Source organism: Mobula birostris, chromosome 8 (genome assembly GCF_030028105.1).
Source record: "Mobula birostris isolate sMobBir1 chromosome 8, sMobBir1.hap1, whole genome shotgun sequence".
NCBI classification, from domain to species: Eukaryota; Metazoa; Chordata; class Chondrichthyes; order Myliobatiformes; family Myliobatidae; genus Mobula; species Mobula birostris.
Genome location: NC_092377.1, coordinates 139,633,871 through 139,649,977, shown reverse-complemented (window position 1 = coordinate 139,649,977; position 16,107 = coordinate 139,633,871). Strand labels below are relative to the sequence as shown.

At 50.0% G+C, this 16,107-nt stretch overlaps 1 protein-coding gene across 5 annotated transcripts in view; it reads right to left on the bottom strand.

Moving 5' to 3' along the window:
* LOC140201783 (pleckstrin homology domain-containing family A member 2-like) overlaps nucleotides 1–16,107 on the bottom strand; it is a 131,424-nt gene that overhangs the window by 98,741 nt on the left and 16,576 nt on the right. Inside the window, exon 1 of one of the 5 annotated variants that reach the window (XM_072266467.1) lies at nucleotides 13,304–13,722. The exons of 3 other annotated variants lie outside the window; for them this stretch is intronic. The gene's annotated coding sequence lies outside the window, so the exon portion shown is untranslated. Of the gene's footprint in view, nucleotides 1–2,508; nucleotides 2,817–13,303; nucleotides 13,723–16,107 lie in introns of those variants that run through there. One more of the 5 variants, XM_072266469.1, reaches the window with a different exon arrangement.

Genomic DNA, 16,107 nt, shown 5'->3' with positions numbered 1-16,107 from the left:
ATCATAAAAAGGATTAATTCAGAGCTCATGATGGGTCAGAAGTCCAGAATACAATATCCATCCTTTGTTACTGCAGCTAAACTGAGGTTTTAATGTATTACCAAACTGCTGCCAGGCCAATCACCTCCAGTAAACCCAAAGTACAAAAGTTGAGAGGAGATTAACATTCAAGGGAGTGAAAGTCCAGTGCAGTATCACACAGAGTGAATGCAAAGTTGCCAATGATTAAGATTGCTTTTTGATGCAAATTCATGTGCCAGTTACAAATGTGAAAAGGCAATGCTTGTATGAAGGTAGTGAGGTGTGATTTTTAAGTCATTTCAAATACTTTGGTATTAAAATATCATGACAGCAATGCACTTCAAGCCTTGGAAGGTCGGTGTGATTAAAATCATACAAACCTTACAAGGCCGTAGGTGGTCATTAAGCCATCAGTCCAGTTTTAGACTTACTGGAAAATGTTAGAGGCTCCATTTCTAACTTTCGGCAACTGTATCTGGAGATTCAGCACCAGATTTGGTAACTGGTTTACTACTGACACTTGTACTGAGATACAGTGAAAAGCGATGCAGGCCATCCAGAGATCATTACACATTTATGTACATTGGGGCAATACAAAAGGAAAATAGAATGCAGAATATAGTGTTACAGTTACAGAGGAAGTCTAACTTTATCATGGTCATTGTACTAGAACAGCCAGTGAAATATGGTCCATAGTGAGGTAGACTGGGAGATCAGGAATTCTTAATTGCACAAAAGATCTGTTCAAGATATGCTGAGTACTCTTGGGTTTGCACATGGCGGCAGCAGCTGGGAATATTCAAGTGTCTTTTTTTGTGTGGTGTTTATAAGCTTAGATGCCTGTTAGTCTTCTAACAGTCTGGAAGGCAACCAAATCCAAGTTATCAAAAGACATGCTCAAAGTCTGTCTACGAACAAAATTAGGCTTAGTCAGCTGTTGAAGCTTTCATTCAAGGGGTTTTATGGGCAGGGCTTGTTCTCCCTGTTCCCACCCCACTGCATCAGCACAGAGGGATTATGTGGCCACACCACACTGCCAATCCTCACTATGTTGAGGGAGACACCCATGGAGAGCAAGTTGATTCTGACACATCTGGAAGTCCACATATCAGTAACCTCAGATGGTTTACAGTGATCTTGCGGCCCGACCCCAGACATTCAACTACTCATTCACAAATTGTCGGCGTCACCAGCCACTGATTCTCCAGCGTTGGCTGCCCTTGAACTGAGAGGACAGCTATTGTCGAGCGCGTTAGGCTTGCCATCATATATGGGATACATCAGTCAAGGTAGGCCCCAGTGAATCAGATGGGTTACATTAGTTACCAAGACCAGATTTTCCTTTAAAAAAAACCTAAAAGAATATTCCATATTTTTAAAATTACTTGAATTTAAATTTCGCAGCTGCTTCAGTGAGATTTGAACTCTCAGCTCTATATCAATGATCCAGGCCCTTGGCTGCATCCAGTAACAATCACCTTCCTACAAAAATGAGCCTTAGCCTCAAGTATATGGAAAATGACCTTTGAACTTCCATATGGATGCTAATCCCTTCAAGTCCATTCTAGGTTATAACACCCTTCTGTGTTAAATGGCTTCTAACGTTTATAAATCCACGCAATTTATTGTTTCCAACTCCAGCACCTATCTTAGGAGGCTAGAAACATCTTGGTTTTGGGTCTGAGCTGCTGCCAAGCCCACTGATCCATGGATGAAAGAGAACATCTGTAATCAGCCATGATTGAATGGCAGAACAGACTCAACGGCTGAATGGTCTAATGTTGCTCCCAGTCTTATCATAATTGGCCTTGAAGATCAAGACTATGGGAGCAAGATGGGGCAAAACAGCCAGGATTCTATTCCTGACAGTGTCTACCAGAATCGTGCCCATGTAGGAGTAGGTACTGTTGTGGGAGATACCCTCAGTATTCAGCCCAGATTCAGTTCCTCCATTCATCCGAGCAAGGCAGGCATTCAGGAACAGAGTTTTAAAGCGACAACAACTCATTCAGTGATTATTATACCCAAAATATTATTACACACAACCAGTATCGTCCATTTCTAAGGTTAAACGTCAGAGATGAGCGTTGCCCTAACCAATCTCAGAAGAGACCCAGCCTCTGACCTGAAATCCAATCATAACAATGCATCCATTTGATTCAATCACCATGGCGTATGGCTCTGTGACTGAGGGGGTGGATTGTCTCAGGGATATCACAGCCAATCAAAGACATCCCCTTCAAGAGATCACTTGTACCCAATAAGCCTCAGTTCCTCTGCTATCTGTCTGTACTGACCTGTTACATCTCCCTGTGTCACTGCAGAGATTCATTGCTTTAAAGATACAGATAGGATCTGGCTTAAGTACATTGGAGTCTACATCGTATCTCCAGCACGGAGCACACCATTGCAGAGGTAAATTGAACTGGACTGGATAAGAAAATTGAACCACACAATGCACAAAGATTCCAGTTCCGTCCACTTTACCTGTGGTGGCTCTCTGAATGAAGAGGTCCACTCCTCTGTCTTCATCCAGGGAAGGGCTGCTATTGTCTCACGTCCAACTTGCTTCAGCGTGATAGTTTCTTCTAGATTGCAATACCGCGCACACTTCAAAGGGCTCAAAAGGCTTTTGTGTTTCAGGATGTGTTGACAGGCAGTGATGATTGTCCTCAACTTCCTCTTTCCAGTGTGAACTTCCAGCACTGCACACAAGAATCTGAATTACACACCAATGTCAGGCAAGGCCAAAAGGGGATTGGTGGGGGAGGGGGGTTGACCTCTCTCGAGCGCCCACCCTCTCCAATTGATTGCCAGAACGAAATAGGATTTTGCCAGAAACTCAGAGATGACAGAGTCCAAACACCTGCAAACAGAAGCCTGTTTCAATAGAAGTTCTTCTTCCGCTCAGCAGCCAAGCACTTACGAAATTATAACTAAGATCTGCAAAATCTAAAAGATTACTTTAAGGATGAGCCTACAAAATGACAATAGAGCTTCCTCTTTTTTTCTCCTGTTACACAGCTATTGAAACGTGTCCATTATCCAGAATTTTAGAGTAAATTCTGATAGATCCCACAAAAACGAAGTTTATGTGGTTTAAGGGCTGGTGTTCACCCTTCCCTTTCTTCATGGTTTTGGGTTATATCAGCCTTGCCTTTTCACTCAACTGCTCCAGGAGATCTGGAGGCTTCCACCACCCCCAGCACACTCAACATTGGCATCCTCCAAGAATGGGGCCACTTAGGGTGCACAGATTGAATGAGGGCCAGGAGATGCTCACGGCACCCCACAACTAATCAACCTTCTACCTTATAGTGCCATTCCCCTTATTTAAGAAGCCTTGGAAGAAGTCCAACAGATTCATAGGTTAATTCCTGGGGGGAGTAGGTTGTCTTATCATGAGCAGTTTAAAAAGATAATGACCACAGGTGCCAAATCAGGCCATTTGGCCCATTAAGTCTTTCCCACCATTCTGCAATGGCTGATTTATTATCCCCCTCAACCCATTCTCCTGCCTTCTCCCTGTAACCTTTGACACCCTTACTAATCAAGAACCTACCAACCTCCGCTTCAAAGAACATAGATCTATGCTCTTTGTAATTTACAAAAATAAGTGGAGATCCTCACGAAACATGTTGCAGATGCTGGAATCTGGAGCAAAAAACTATTGGAGGAAGTCATTGGATCGAGCAGCATCTGTGGGGTAAAAGAATTGCCAACATTTTGGTTTGCAACCTTCAACGGGTCCAGCAAATTGGCTGTTAGATCTTAAGGGGACATGACAGCATAGATGTTGAGATGATTCTGCTTGTCTCAAATGAAGGGTCATAGTTACAGGACAAGGGGATGGTATTTAAAACCTGGGGTGCGTGGGAAATGTTTCTCACAGGGTGCGGTGAATTCTCTACCCTAGGGGGTTGGAGGCTGCAACAGAGACAGATAAATGTTTGAAAGAGCAGGAAACTGAGGGCTCTGGAGAATGAGCACAAAATGGACCAGCCATGAATGCACTGGATGGCAAGGCGGGCTTGAGGGGCTGAGTGGCCTCCTATTTCCATAAGTTTATACTGTCCAACTGCTCACAGCCCTACCCACTGACCACAGAGAGTTGGGATTTACAACCACCCCCACCTTCTCCTATCCTCAAGGCCAGAAGTCCAACTGACTCTGTGACCAAGCCCAAAGCCAGCTGAGAATCAGAAAAGCCAGGCATATGGGAAGGAAAGGAAGATTTATTCATTTCTCCAGCTCCTTAGCTTTAGAAGCGTGGCCAGCTACAACGTCAGGAATGACCAACTCCTGCTTCTGATTCCTGATGTTCCTGGAGTGGGACTGGAACTCATGTCATACCACCTCACGAGAGCGGCCCAATAAACTTCAGCAATAACAGTGTCAAAGAGACTCCGCTGAACCAAACAAGGTCCTTGGTATCACTGTTATACAGCAAGAAACAGGCCCAAGCAGCCATGAATGTCCAGAGAACATCAGAATCAGATCTAGTATCACCAGCATGTCGTAAAATTTGTTGCTTTTGCTGCAGCAGTACAATTCAATACATAATAATAAAAAAAACGGAATTACAGCAAATACATATAACTTAACTATTTAATACATACAAGTGCTGCACTTTTCTATGACTTTAAGTAGTGCAAAAAATTTAATAAATAGTGCAAAGTAAGCAAGCATCATCACTCCCTAGGTACACTAGGAGCAGAATTAGGCCATTTAGCCCATCGAGTCTGCTCTACCATTCAATTGTGGCCGATACATTTTCCCTCTCAACCCCATCCTCTTACCTTCTCCGTGCAACATTTGATGTCCTTATTAATCAAAAACCCATCAACATCCATCTTAAATATATGCAGTGACTGAGCCTCCACAGCTGTCTGTGGCAATGAATTCCCCCAGATTCACCTCCCGATGGCTAAAGAAATTCCTCTTCATCTCTGTTCTAAAGGGACCTCTTTCTCCTCTGAGGCTGTGCCCTCTGGTCCTAATCAAGAACCTATTAACCCCTCCGTTTTAAATACAAGGTCTCGAACCCATGGCGTTTCTCCAAAAGAGCGAGTGAGGCCCAATGAACTGCAGAATGTCAGCGTCAAAGGGCCTCTGCCGAATCAAACAAAGCCCTCAATAATCGCTCTCATCCAGCAAAAAAAAAGGTCCAACCACAACCATGAATGTCCAGGGTGCATCGCCATTCCCCTAGTCAAAGCACTGCGTCGTGGTCAAAGCCAAACCACAACATCACTGTACAGTGTGCAGTGTCCGTGTCCATCACAGCCCTCTGCTGATCCTTAATCCTCAACGGGGCCCACCAGCAGGAAAATGGGGGCCCGGGAAAAAGCGGCTGTTGGTGAACTTGGGGCCCGTGAGCCTTCTGTCTTTGGCCGATGGAGAGCTGGAGGCCAGAGGTGGGATGATCGGCAGGCCACAGTCCAATACCTTGCAGGTACTGGGGAGAGAGGGAGGCATGGGGACGCAGATCAAAGTTGTCGTAGGCCCAGTGGAAAACGTCACAGGGTCAGGTTACTGCATTACACAGAGCAGTACAGCACGGGAAAAGTCCCTCCAGTCCACACTGTTGTGCCAAAATAATTATGCTAATGGACACCCAATTCCTTCTGCTTGTGCATGGTTCACATCCTTCCATTCCTTGCACACTCGTATGCCTATCTGAGGGCATCTTAAACACTTCTATTGTATCTGTCTTCACCACCACTCTTGGCAGGGTATTCCAGGCACCCACTGCTCTCTGTGCAACTAAAAAAAACTGGCCCCACACATCTCCTTTTAATTATTCCCCCTCCGACTTCATAAGACTTGCTCCCTAGTATTAGACAGTATTAGACCCTTTGGGGGGGTGGGGGGAGATTCCAGCAGTCTATCCATGCCTCTCAATATTAAACTTTTCCTCAGCCTCCAGAGAGAACAGACCAAGTTTGTCCAACTTCTCCTCGTAGCTCATGCCCTCTAATCCAGAGAGGGTGTCTTGGTAAACCTCTTCTGAAGTTGAGGAGCACAGGACGGATTACTGTAGTGGGTTCCCAGTCTGACATAACCACTGTGGCTCACCACAGTGTTTTGTGGACCAACATGGGCATTGCCCCAATGAAACATCACTGCGTGAGGAGGGACACAACTTCACCAGCACAACACACAATAACCGCGCTAGATACGCGGGTGCAACTCGCGCGGGGGAGGTTGGTCCCAGGGGGATGCAACACAAGCCGTTCTCAAAATTCACTCTGGGAAAGGTGACCACGTTGAAGTAAAACAGGCACCAGGCCAGTGTTCAACCTTCCACTAAATGTTTAACTGTAAAACCAACCCCAATGGACACAGTGGGAGGATATTTTGTCCAACTTTTCCCACTCAACGACTGATCGAACATCTCACATCTGCTGAGCGCAGGTCCAACCATCTTCCCCAGAACTGGAAGCACAGCCTTCTTGACCAGCTGCCAATAAACAGTTAAATCTGGCCAGCAAATGACTTCATTCATGTTAAGATGCAGTGCCTTAAAACATAATGCAAAGGCAGCTCCTGCTAAATACATTAACTCATGCCCTCCAAGAAACAATCCAACCTGGAAGTTTAATGTGGGTCAAACGGAAACCAATTCTACTGGCACTGTCAACGTTCAGCAGCTCAACACTGTACCTTTCCACAATCTGTGAGAATGCAGTGCATTGTATGGAGACACGACTTACAGCTGATTATCGGAAAGGGTTCCTGGTAATAGGAGAAGTGTGTTAATGTCATTGTGGCTGTCTTGTTTGATCCTGTATGCACTTCAGCAAAGATTCCACTTGTTTGCTCAAACTCATGACTTCCTGATGTTCAAAGGTCAATCAATATTTACATGGGGTTTTTTTTAATGGTTACGGTAATGGGAATACCATGGAATCTCCCACACACTTCCCACTTGACCATGTGCAGACATGGGAAGAGCCCTCTTTGAGTGATTTACTCACTGCAATGTGACGATCAAGCACAGGAACACACAGAGTCAGAAAGCACTGAAGCAGACTATTCATCCTGACCATGTTTACCCATCTACACTGATTTTATTTGCCCTCAGTAGGTTCACATCCTTCTATGCCTTGCCTGTTTAAAAGTCAATTTGAATGCCTTCGGGAAGGGAGAAGGAGCCAGCGAATAACGCAGCCAAAGGCAGCCTCCTTCAGGTGGTTCACGAAACTTCTTTCACTTCCTTTACTTCACCTTCTTCTTTCAAACGTGGCTCTGCTACGGCCGGAGCCTGTGATTTACATTTTGGCTGACTGAGCAACCTGGCGCTTTGCTGTCTCCATGGAACGAACCTCTCTCAGGCAAGGTTTCGAGTGAAGCGTGCAGCCAAGAAGCCTGGAGAGCCCATAATCAACTCCATTTCTTGCTGATCCCGCTGATTAAAGCGTTGAAGATTGAAATCAACGAAGACTAGAGCGGTAGGCGAGTGGGTGTTCTGTGCTCTCTACGTGCATGTACAGTCTCTCTCTCTCTGCTCCCGGAGGAAGGTGCTGATGTACAAATGTTTTCTCTCTCCCTCTTGCTCGACGCTCTGGGAGGAAGATGCCGACGTAAGAACAGTCTCTCTCTCTCTCTCTCTCTCCCTCTCTTGCACAATACTGCCAGAGGATGATGCTGGAGTTTACAGATCTCGGGCAAGGTTTAATCGACACAGCTTGTGGAACAGACTCTTGCAGTTTGCCCAGATGTGTTTCTGGTTTCTGGACGCTCCCTTTCTGGTTGCTGTTTTGTGCAACCAGCACCGCGGTCTGCGAATAGCGAGGGACGCAGCGTTGCATTGAACCGAGTTGAATCTACCTAGACTCTTCCGATGCCTTTGTGATCTGATGTTTTGTATCCTGTGTTTTCCCCCTTCTTTCTCTTTTCTTGCCATTTGCGTGTTTTGGGGCTTTTCCTGTGCGTTGGGGGTTTGATGTTTTTCTTTGAACTGGTTCCATGGTTTACTCTGTTTTGTGGCTGTCTATGGGGAAAATGAATCTCAGGATTGTATACTGCACACAGACTTTGACAATAAACATACTTGGAACCTTTGAAACATTCTAGTTGTATCGGATTCCACCATTACCCCCGCAGCATGTTCCAGACATCAACCATTGCCATGAAAGCTTACCCCTCAAATCCCTTTAAAAATTCCTTTCGCTCATCTTAAAAATATACCCTCTTGTTTTTGACCCCCCCCCATGAGAAATAGGTACTAACGATCTACCCTATCTCTGCTCCTTATTTGATACACCTCTATCAGATCGCTCTCTCAGCCCCGTTCACTCCGGGGCAAGTAAGTCCAGCCCAACCATCCCTCCCGATATCTGAAGTCTTCCAGTCCAGGTAGCAGCCCGGTGGACCTTTTCAGCAGTCTCTCCGGTGCAATCACATCATTCTGTAGAGTGGTGACCAGAACAGAAGGAACTACTCTTAACTATGCTGAGGCTTCAGGAGCCTCAGGACTCACACCACCAGGTTCAGGCGGTGACCGCTACTACCCCTCAACCATCCAGCTCTTGAACCAAAGGAGGACAATTCCACTTGCCCCATCATTGAAATGTTCCCACAACCTATTAACTCACTTTCAAGGCCTCTTCATCTCACATTGTCAATATTTATTGCTTCTTATTATTGTACCTGCACAGATTGTTGTCTTTTGCATAATGGTTGAATGCCCAAGTTGGTGTGGTCTTTCATTGATTCTATTATGGCTATTATTATATTATGGATTTATTGAGAACATCCTCAGAAAATGAATCTCAGGGCTGTATACAGTGACATATGTACTTTAATAATAAATTTACTTTGAACTTTGAAAATAGACTGCATGGAATCATACTAAATTTATGACGAATGACTGTGGACATTTCAGCTTCCTGTGAACTTGCTTCAAGCCTCAACACACCATTCGCTTCTCTCAGGGATTGATGTCGTTGTGTCACATTTCCAGTTTTTGCCATTTGACCTTTTTTTTAAAACGAGGGCAAGTTGCGAGCTTGACGCTCAGCCCAGCACAGATGGAAAGCGTGCAAGGAACCGGCCGAATTCAAACCATGACCATTCGCCTCAAAGTCCAGTGCTGATGCCCGTACACCACTAGCCAGCAGTCCATCAGATGACGCCTAGATGTTAACCCAAGGTTGCACTGAGCTCAAAGTCCCTCACCTCTTCTTCATACCACTGCCAACGTGCCTCTGCACAGTCCTTCTAGCATGGCAAGGCAATTCCCTGGAGCACCACTAAGAAAAGTTTGAGCAGTCTCTGCGGGAGATTGCACAGAGTTCAGGAGGTATTTCCAGATGGGCTGGTGGAGGGGTTTAGGGTGGGGGCAGGAGCACTTGGAGCTCAGAGAGCTGTACGAACAAATGCCAATGGCAATAGGATTAAATCTGAGATAATTGAGGAAGTAACTGTTTTTTCATGATTCAAAAACAAGAGGACATTTTTTAAGATGAGTGAAAGGTGTTTTTGAGGAGATTTGAGGGGTACATTTTTTTTATGAGAACGGCTGATGTCTGGAACGTGCTATGGAGGTAATGGTAGAATCAGATACAATTAGGATGTTTATTATTATCAAAGTCTGTAAGCAGTAAACAACCCTGAGATTCGTCTTCACCACAGTCAGCCACAAAACAAAGAAAACCATGGAACATCTTCAAAGAAAAATATCAAACCTCCAACACACAGAAAAACAAATCACGCAAATGGAAAGAGATCCCCAGAAAGGGAAAAACCACAGAATACAAAACACCAGATCTCAAAGACATTGGAGGAGCCTCGGCAGGTTCAGTTCAGCTCAAACCAGCGCTGCGTCTCTTGCTAACCACAGGCCGCAGCGCTAGTCTACCCAGATCACCATTGCACAAAACAGCAACAAAAAAAAAAAGGTCCAGGTCCACAGCGTATCGTTGCTGACAGAGCCCAGGTCCCAGTGCAAGGGACAACCTGATGCTTGGATGATTTGTATGCCAGGCTGGATGGAATGAAAAGGCAGGGTGCTGGGACCGAAGGCGAAGGTCGGGTTCGTTCTGCTCGCTACTCCGCGACATTTATTCCACTCCACGCGGCACTGAGGCGGAGGCTGTGGCTGGCACCAACTGCTCTAGGCTTTGTTTCTACAGACTCACTTTCACTCTGAATGCTGCTGCTGCTTGCTTTTACTGTTTGCATGATGTGTTTTTTTCCTCTCTCTCTCTCCCTCTCTGCACATTGGCTGTTTGGTAAATCTTTTTTTTTAAATAGGCTCTTTCCAGTTTCTTGTTGTGAGGCTGCCCGTAAGGAGACAAATCTCAAGGCTGCATACTTTGACAATAAATGTACTTTGAAGATGTACCAAAATACAGTAGAAACCTTTTGTTTCCGAGTCATCCAAACAGATCATCACTGAGGTAGGAGAGAGCAGAGTGCAGTGTTACTGCTACAGTTTCAGTGCAGGTAGACAGGTGCAACTGCCATGACAAGGTGGACTGGGAGATCTGTTCATCTCTTAGCATGTGAGGGGTATGTTCAAGAGTGATAACAGTGAGATAAGAAGCTAGCCAGTGACATCAGATCCCAGTGCACGGCAAACTGTCGGAGACAGAGAGGGCTAAAGGATGAAAGAGTCTGAAAACAAGGATGAAGATTTTAAAGCAAGACAATGCTGAAGTGTCAATCAGTGTAATCTAGTGAGTACCGGGGGGGCAGGGCGGCGGAACTTCAAAAAGCTCCTGGATTACTGCGGGTGGCAGGATCAAAAGATGCCCACCACCTGGGCCATGCCATCTTCTCGCAGCTGCCTTCAGGCAGAAAGTACAGAAGCTGGAAGTCCCACACCACCAGGTTCAGGAGCAGTTACTGCCCTTCAACCAACCGGCACAACACTAATCACTACAGCTTAGCAACACTACGACCACTTTGCACCGAAATGAACTGGATTTTGTTCCTGTTTCTAACCGTGTTCTTTCTTATAATAATTTGTATTTATGTCTTTCTTGTCAACGCTGCTTCATATGACGCTCCGTACCTACGGTGCCGCTGCAAGAACGTTTTTCATTCTATTGGCGAACACGTGAACTTGTTCTCGTGACGATGAGCTCAACTTTGACCTCAGACCCCTTCAGTAAAGCACTCAATCAACCCCAGGTCACGTGACCCAGCAGCTGGTGGTGTTGACCAATGACAGGGCAGCCCTGCCCAACTTCATTGCTTTCCTCCATTAACCTGCACTGCACTTCCTCGATAACTTTTACACTTTATTCTACACTTTGTTTTCCTTTTACCATCTTCAGCCTCGGTGCTCTGGCTAGTGACTTAATCTGCATGAACGGTATGCAAGACAAGCTTTTCACTCCATCTTGGTGACGAAGAATGCTGCAGGTCTGGTTCACTGGTGCGACCGACAGCGGGGGAGCTGAGCAGCCTCGGTTGTAGCCCACGGACCCAGGCCCTCGTTTCACGGGTCGCCTGTCACAGACGCCCAGGGGAGGAGACTCCAGTGGCGGGGTGGCGCAGCAGGCATGCTGGGTAAGTAGAAGAGCAGCTGGATTGCGTTCATCTGCGGCTGCGCTAGCGCGTGACAATTGGACCGCTGCGGACTTCCTGCTGACAACAGCCCAGGCACCATCAAGCTACTGAACATGACACCGAGGACTTGGGTTAGATTATAATGTTTTTTGTGACTATATGTTTACTGCTAGCATAATTATATGTGCCTTGCTCTGCGTGTGACTGTTGGTACTGTGTTCTGCCCTTGGCCCCAGAGGAACGCTGTTTTGTTTGGCTGTATCCATGAGCATTAACGTACAGTTGAATTAAACCTAAACTGGTACATGAAACCAATACCAAGTGGAGTTGCAGATTTGGATCCCCTCTTCCTGCAGTGATCCCATCTGGAGCAATTCCCCTACTCTCTCCCTCCAACCCTGTTGCCACAGTAACAGGCCTGTAATAGTCAGCAGCACACTTAACCAGGACAGGTATTACCAGGCAGCCTTATAGGCACACACCGGTACCTCTAGATTCCCTACAGGATTCTTCCCTCCACAGAGAGCAGGATTATAATGACCCGTACAGACAGTGTTCCTGCCCTTCAGGAAAGCAGCAAAATTGAGGCTCAGGCTTCTGGCGTATCACTCTCATGTTATTGCATTCAATCTTAAATACCCAGGAAAGATGCAAGACAAGTCGAGGAAACCCTTAATCATCGCTTGTAGCCTATTAAACCCCGGCACAAACTTACTCTCAGTTTAACCATTTCTTGACCATACTGTAGTTGTCTTGTGAAATGATTCAAAAACCAGCAAAGCCTGTCCCAGTTTGCAGAGCTCAACCTTGAGGGAGATAAGGGCCCTAAAATCAGCATGTTGGGTCTACGGGACAACACGTGTCTTACTGGGAACCTGGTTCGCTGTGCTCCATCGCTGCATGTGGTGTAAACTCATAACACACCCTGACAGGGGCATACTCACACTGTCCAGTCCCAGTTCAAACCACCACCATCAGTTCTCCAATGTGAGAGACATCCCAACAGCGGCCATTTCTCAACAAAGGCAAACCAGTGACCCTGGTTAACACACTGCTGTCCTCATCTGGCTCAAGGCCAGAGGCTGCAATGCTGGCGGCCCAGCAGTCACGGCAGGTGTACATACCCGTGACACGGAAGGATTAGGGGAGCCTCTAGGTCAAACCAGGAGTTCCCAGCGATCCAAAGTAGCCAGGGGCAAGGGCAGTTGGAGCTGGGGCAGGAGTAGGGGCAGAGCAACACGGGGAAGGGGATAAGTATAGGGAGAGGGGCACGGGGGAAGGGCAGTTTCTGACAGACAGGAAGGTCTGTGGGGCAGGGAAAGGAAGACCTTGGGGGCAGGCTGAGCTCGAGGGATGACAAAAACTAGGCCCAAGGAGCAGTGAGGCCGCAGAGTCTTTAGCACTGGTTAGCACCAGTAGCAGGGCTTCGGCCTGAGTGCATGAATTACTGCCCCTGCCTCCGCACCTATCACCTACTGAACCCTCACCGCATTACTGCGCCAGGGAGAGAATGCGGAGGCCCTCAAATATCCAGTCGAACAATGAGGTGTATTCACCTCCCACACCACGCCCCCCCCGCCCCCCCGGTACTCACACACAGGGCCTTAAACGTTTTAAAAAGTGAGTAAAGTATTTTCACAATGTTGGCCTTCAGTCCCTCTGTTGGAAACCCAGCCTCAAGACACAAGTCTTGGGGAGGGTTCACCAGAGTGAACTGACCCCAAGTGGACACACAAGCCAGTGATTAAACAAAACTTACCTCGGCTCTGCCCAAACATTCGCGGTCTCTGTACAGGCTTGCTGGAGGTTGCTTCTGCAACGCCCTGGAACGCAGAGGGGTCAGTTTATCACCGTGTCAGAGCGAAGCACTTGTGACGGAATGGCACTCTCTCAGCTGACAGCAGGACGGGGCTCAACAGGTCAGTGAGCTCCGCGCACACCACTAGCGCCGAGATACCACAGGATGACGCGGGGCACAGGATCCGTTGGGGAGGCCGGAGCACACAGCCTAGAGCTCAGTTTAAAAGTCAGGCTGCCGGGAGCTGGAGCCACAGCCCAGCTGCCTTCTGCACTTAGTCCCCGCAGAGCACCCAGCTGACTGACGGCCCGACTGCAGGTGCACATGACAAAGGAGGAAGCAGGCGGAAGGGCAGAGGGACAGCTGAGAGGGCGGTGATAATGGGACTTCCCCGTCAGATCAGTCCCTCTCTGAGCACCGGCCGGGCAGGCAAGTTTCACAAGGAGCGGAAGTCGCTATGGCGGGTCTTGTGATGCACCGCAAACTCGCTCGGTCCAGTGAAGCGAGCCTGCAGAAACCCAGCACGGGGATCCTGCTCCACTGACAGCTGGGCCTCCCACCCAGAACGGGGCTCAGTGGGGCAGGGTTAATGTCAAAAGGTCCTCAGGGTGGCTGAGCAACGACCACACCCTGCAGAAGGGGGCAGCAGCCACAGGCAGATAGAGGGAAAGCCCTGGGGAGAGAGGGGGAAGGAAAAGCACAGAGACAGAGAACAAAGAGGGTGCCAACCGAAGGTTAAGGTGAGGGGGGCCCCAGGCAAGGGTCAAAGTGGAGGTCAGGGGTGCTGGGCGAGTGCTAAGGTGGAGGGGGCACGCTGGGTGAGGGCCAAGGTGGAGGGGTGCATGCCAGGCAAGGGTTAAGGTAGGGGGGTTCATGCCAGGTGAGGGTAAAGGTTAAGGTGGGGGGGGATGCCGGACAAGGGTAAGGGTTAAGATGGGGCAGGGGGGAACGCCGGGCAAGGGTAACGGTTAAGGTGGGGGGGGGGGGAGACGCCGGGCAAGGGTAAGGGTTAAGGTGGGGGCGCGGGCAAAGGTAAGGGTTAAGGTGAGGGGGGCGGGCGAAGGTAAGGGTTAAGGTGAGGGGGGCGGGCGAAGGTAAGGGTTAAGGTGAGGGGGGCGGGCGAAGGTAAGGGTTAAGGTGAGGGGGGCGGGCGAAGGTAAGGGTTAAGGTGGGGGGCGGGCAAAGGTAAGGGTTAAGGTGGGGGGGCGGGCAAAGGTAAGGGTTAAGGTGGGGGGGGCCGGCGAGGGTAAGGGTTAAGGTGGGGGGGCCGGCGAGGGTAAGGGTTAAGGTGGGGGGGCCGGCGAGGGTAAGGGTTAAGGTGGGGGGGGGGCCGGCGAGGGTAAGGGTTAAGGTGGGGGGGGGGCCGGCGAGGGTAAGGGTTAAGGTGGGGGGGGCCGGCGAGGGTAAGGGTTAAGGTGGGGGGGGGCCGGCGAGGGTAAGGGTTAAGGTGGGGGCCGGCGAGGGTAAGGGTTAAGGTGGGGGGGCGGGCCGGCGAGGGTAAGGGTTAAGGTGGGGGGGCCGGCGAGGGTAAGGGTTAAGGTGGGGGGGCGGGCCGGCGAGGGTAAGGGTTAAGGTGGGGGGGCGGGCAAAGGTAAGGGTTAAGGTGGGGGGGGCCGGCGAGGGTAAGGGTTAAGGTGGGGGGGGCCGGCGAGGGTAAGGGTTAAGGTGGGGGGGGCCGGCGAGGGTAAGGGTTAAGGTGGGGGGGCCGGCGAGGGTAAGGGTTAAGGTGGGGGGGGCCGGCGAGGGTAAGGGTTAAGGGGGGGGCCGGCGAGGGTAAGGGTTAAGATGGGGGGGCCGGCGAGGGTAAGGGTTAAGGTGGGGGGGCCGGCGAGGGTAAGGGTTAAGGTGGGGGGGGCCGGCGAGGGTAAGGGTTAAGGGGGGGGGGGCCGGCGAGGGTAAGGGTTAAGGTGGGGGGGCCGGCGAGGGTAAGGGTTAAGGGGGGGGGCCGGCGAGGGTAAGGGTTAAGGTGGGGGGGGCCGGCGAGGGTAAGGGTTAAGGGGGGGGCCGGCGAGGGTAAGGGTTAAGGTGGGGGGGCCGGCGAGGGTAAGGGTTAAGGTGGGGGGGGCCGGCGAGGGTAAGGGTTAAGGTGGGGGGGGCCGGCGAGGGTAAGGGTTAAGGGGGGGGGCCGGCAAGGGTAAGGGTTAAGGGGGGGGCCGGCGAGGGTAAGGGTTAAGGTGGGGGGGCCGGCGAGGGTAAGGGTTAAGGTGGGGGGGCCGGCGAGGGTAAGGGTTAAGGTGGGGGGGGCTGGCGAGGGTAAGGGTTAAGGTGGGGGGGCCGGCGAGGGTAAGGGTTAAGGTGGGGGGGGGGCGGCGAGGGTAAGGGTTAAGGGGGGGGGGCCCGGCGAGGGTAAGGGTTAAGGGGGGGGCCGGCGAGGGTAAGGGTTAAGGTGAGGGGGGCCGGCGAGGGTAAGGGTTAAGGTGGGGGGGGCCGGCGAGGGTAAGGGTTAAGGTGGGGGGGCCGGCGAGGGTAAGGGTTAAGGGGGGGGGGCCGGCGAGGGTAAGGGTTAAGGGGGGGGGCCGGCGAAGGTAAGGGTTAAGGTGAGGGGGGCGGGCGAGGGTAAGGGTTAAGGTGAGGGGGGCGGGCGAGGGTAAGGGTTAAGGTGAGGGGGGCGGGCGAGGGTAAGGGTTAAGGTGGGGGGGGCCGGCGAGGGTAAGGGTTAAGGTGGGGGGGCCAGCGAGGGTAAGGGTTAAGGTGGGGGGGGCCGGCGAGGGTAAGGGTTAAGGTGGGGGGGGCCGGCGAGGGTAAGGGTTAAGGTGGGGGGGGGG